Genomic DNA, 4,673 nt, shown 5'->3' with positions numbered 1-4,673 from the left:
CGAGAGCACTCACAGAACTGCAGGTGCAGCTCCTGCCTGGAGAGGGGCCTGAGTATTTGCGGGGTGAATAAATTGGGGGTCCTGCAGAGTGAGAGGAATTCGGGCTGTGGAAGCGCCAAGGGCCGGTGTGGGATGGGGAGGGATAGGCGAGTTCCCGGGGGAGCGATGGAGCCGATGGAAGGGGTTTGTATTTTCCAGGACCATGTGTGCTCACGGAGGCAGGGAGAAGCAGGCTCAGAGCATTTCTGAACGGTCAGAGGGGATTCGGGGAAGAGGCGGCTACATCTGGTGGGCAGATGGCCCTGCGTTGGCGCCACTCCGTTGCAGACCGTGATGCACAAAGGAGACTTTAGAGAAGCGGGGCTGGTGTTCCACGCAAGGCGACGTCTCTGCAGATGGTGCTCCTGGGAGAAACGTCTCCTTCCTCGATCTGGACGGGGACGGTGCTGGGCCTGACCACTGGACCGCCGTTTGAAGGTGTGCATGCACACACGCTCTGGCTGGTCAGGGCCTGCCACCCCAGAGCGTGCCGAGAGCACGACCAACAGCCACCGTCCTTCCTGCCGCAGTGAGACCTAGCACTCAGCCTGGGAAAGGCATGAATCCGGGGCGGGCCAGTGCATCCTGGAAAGGGGAGACCCCCGGGGCAGTGTGGACATCCGGCTCTAAGCCACCCGGGAAGCGCTGGGCCCTGGAGCCCCAGAGCTAGGAAGGCAGGCCCGGGTGGGCTGTGGTGAAGCGGGTCTCTGAAAACACCCTGGGTTGGGGGGCCTGGCCTCTAAGGGACCCTTGAGTGGGGGCTGGACCTGCGGGCCCCAGATCCGGGCACAGAGCAGCCTGCCTGGGTCCTCTATCCTGGGGGTAATCTTCCTGGTTGATAAAGGGCAGGGGGCACCTCTGGGTGTCAGAAGGTGGAAGCTGGCAAGTGCTGGGGCTGCAGAGAGACCAGGTTTCAACACAACTGAGTTGGGAGCTACGGGGGCGCACAGGGCTGCCCTCTGCATCCTGAGGGAGGGGCCCCCTGAGCCCGGGAGCCCGGGGTTATCTTGATCACATCCTGAGCACGGCGAGCGCCACTGAGAATTTAAAGGGTGGACAGCCAACGTGCCATTATGTCACTGGGTTGTCTCAGTAACGGTGGGTGGTAGGGACCGTCGCCTCAGTACCTGTAGGGAAGCTGACACAACTTCCCACAGCTCCTCAGCCACTGTGCAGCAGGGCCACAATTCGAATCCAGGACCAGCTGGCTGGGGAGCTCGGGCCAGTCCCAGGGGCGTCCCTGCATTGTGTCCCCACGACCCCACCGTCCTGGGTCGTTTCCTCCCTACTTCCAGGTGCCTATTTCAACACAGAAAAGTTCAGGCCTCCAGGGATACAAATAGGTTAGAAATGGTTGCCCATCGTGGGTGCTTTGAAATTTCCTCTTTATAGATTTTATACATCTCTCAAATTTCCCACAATAAGCCTGTATTACTTTTACAAGTTGGAGAAGGCAATACAAATATTTTAATAGTCTAGAGATTAAATCATTTCTTCCCCTAGAAAGATTCACGCTCTGGAGCAGGCCTTCCCAACATGTGAGATATCCCCGGGGGTGGCAGGGCACGCAGTCCCACTAGATTTAGGTTTTGCAAATAGGAAAAGCAATCCAGGGAGAATTTGGGAGAACAGAGTGAGTCATCAGGCAGGCTGTGGGTGTCAGGGTGAATACCGGGCTGGATGAAATCGCCCCAGGACTAGCTGTGACGGCAGCTCCCTCTGGAAGCCCAGGCTGCTTTGCATTGTGGGAACACACATGTGGGGCTTTCAACACGTAATGGGTTCTGGCCTGCAGAGAGGCGCAGGAGCATACAGATTTAAACAGATTAACGTCGATGCGAGTTGTTTACAGAGCTGGGGAGGCAGAGGGCGAGGGCAGAAGCCATCAGGCCGCAAGCTCACCAGACCCTGACCAGCTGGGTCGGTCTCACCCTGGGCATCCAGCCACCCAGAGGGGAGCCCGCACCGTAGGCTCCAGCGCACATCTAACGGGTGAATAAAAAGCACGGGAATGATGAAGAGCCGTCTAGGATGGAGGGTGGCTCTGTCCCTGGTTCCGACCCCTAGGGCCATTCTTTTTTTTTTTTTTTTTATTGAGGTCATACTGGCTTGTAACATTGTGTAAATTTCAGGGGTACCTTATCATATTTCAGTTTCTGCATAGACTGCATCGTGCTCACCGTCAATAGTTTTTATCCATGACTGTACACATGTGCCCCTTCACCCCTTGCGCCCTCTCCCCACCCCCTGCCCCTCTGGTAGGCACCAACCTGTTCTCTTTGTCCCTGTGTTTGTTCATCTTCCACGGGGGTGAAACCACGCGGACGTGTCTTTCTCCCAGGGCCATTCTTGAAGACACACTGCAGGCAAGGCCGACTCCTCAAGTCGTGCCTCTGATTTCAGGGATCAGACTCCCACCCCAGCTTGTCTTTCCTCCCCGTGGGAAGGCGGTGGATATTAACTGCCCCTTGTCCTGGTTTCTCTGCCCATCCACAGCCCCAGGCCCAAGGTCTCAACCAGGAGTCCACAAGCTAAGTTCTCAGCCAAGCGGGCCCCTGGCTCTCCCCGGAGGTCACCGTGCCACCTGGAACGTCAGATGCCAATTCAACATTGCCCCGCCCACACCCCCGGCCCTGCAGCCTGGTCCCTTAGGGCCAGCTCCGAGTCGGCAGCCCAAACGCTCGCAGGCAGCACCATAGCTGGTGGGTCTCAACCTGTCTGAGCATCAGAACCGCCAGGAAGCCCCGCCCCACCCCCAAAGCTTCTGATGGAATTGACCTGTTGAGGGCAAGGCTGGGGGCAGAGCCGACCCTGGAGGAGATTCTCAAACAGGCCAGGAGCAGGGGGTGGCAGGGACGTCTGGGATGGAGGCCCTTTGAGGCCAGCTGGACCCGTGCCCCAGCCTCCTCCCTCCTCCAAGAGACTCCTGTCCCATGCACCCTTTCCCACCTCCCGGCTTCCATCTACTTCGGGGACCCTGATGCCACCCCCTCCCCACACGGCACATAGCAGGCGCCCAGTAAATGTTTGCAGACCCCGGGGCCAGTGGGCTGGGGTTGGCCCTGGGGCTGAGGCCTGAATCCACCTGCCCCTCGAGGCTGTACTGGCCGGCCTGGGCTGGGGGTCGAGGTGGGGCTGGCCGGAGTCAGGGGGCTGGGGGACCTCTGTACTGAGGCTCGAGGAGGGAGGGGGCTTTAGAATTTACTAGAAGTTTTCCAACTTTTAGCCTTGGCCCCTCTTCCATACCCTGCCGGCATCTCCGCTACTGTGTCTGACCCGCAAGTTCTACAGAACCTTGAAGGGTCTCTCCCTTAGCTGCCCAAAGGCCACTCTGCCAGCCCCAAAGGAGCCTGGGGATGGAGGACCTGACTTCTTTCCCCAAGGGGTCTGTCCCGGGCCCAGTGCACAGGGAGGAGCCCTCGGCCCGCCCCAGCCAGAGGGCGGAGGGCTTGGGTGCTACTCCTGGGGGAAAAGGGGCCTCAAAGGCTTCCACTGGACATCGGCCTAGGACGCCCACTCCGCCTCCAGCTGTGGTCGAGGTGCAGGTGACAGGTGGGGCGTCTCCTGCCTCCAGGGACGCGTAGAGGAAGCAGCAGCCTCCTCCTCCTCTAGTGTGACCACTACCCACCCTGGTGCTGGAGCCAGACCCAGGCCCCAGGGGCCACCCGCACTCTCTCCCCACACCCCACGTTCCAACCACTCAGCAAGTCCTGTCAACTCTCCACCGAAATAAACCCAGACTCCGACCCCGCCACCATCACTGGGCTTCCACTCTGCCCTAGAGTGCACCATCCCACCAAGACCAGAGAGACGCTTTTTACCTTCTTCAAGTCTGGTGAATTAAGATATAACACACACAAAGTAAAATTTACCGGTTGTAGAGTGGAACTCTGTGCATTGTAACGATTCTGTACTGTGTGACCACCCCCACAGTCACCACTGGAACGCTTCCATCACCCCAGACCTTCCCTCCCACTGTTTTCTAGTCAACCTCCCCCTCCTCCTCTCCCCCACTCCAAACAACCACCGATCTGCTTTCTGTCACTTGGCAAGTTCTAGAAGTTTATGTAAATGGAAGCGCACAGGGCTAGTCTCTCCTGTCTGGCTCCTCTCACTTGTTACGATGTTGCTGAGACCCACCCACGAGGTGCCTGTCAGGACTTGTTCTTCTTAGGGCTGAGTATCTTCCACGGGATGGAAATTCCACAATTTCTGTAACCCATTCAGCAGCTGATAGACAGGGCTGTTTCAAATTTTAGTCTATTAAGAATAAAGCCACTATGAGCACCGGTGCAGAAGGTTTTGTGTTGCTGTGTTATTTTAATGTATCTTGGGTAAATATCTAGGAGGGGAATTGCTGAGTCACGTGATAAGTGCATGTTTATAAGAAACTGCCCAGCTGTTTTCCAAGGTGGCTGCACCAGCATTTTGAGACTCCGCCAGCCGTGTCTGAGGCTTGTAGCTGCTCCACATCTTCACCCACACCCATTATTGCCAAGCTTTCCAACGGTGCCTATCCCAGCCATACCGAACCAAGTGGGCTCGCCTCCTGGTGAGTTAAGTAAGACTCTGCACCAGTGGAAGCTGTCTCACAAAGTAAAGCGTGTTTGCAGCAAGTAGGAGGCCATGAGGAA

This window comes from Ceratotherium simum, chromosome 29 (assembly GCF_057802395.1).
Source record: "Ceratotherium simum simum isolate JZ-2026a chromosome 29, ASM5780239v1, whole genome shotgun sequence".
Classification (NCBI taxonomy): Eukaryota; Metazoa; Chordata; class Mammalia; order Perissodactyla; family Rhinocerotidae; genus Ceratotherium; species Ceratotherium simum.
This window is presented reverse-complemented; position numbering follows the sequence as displayed.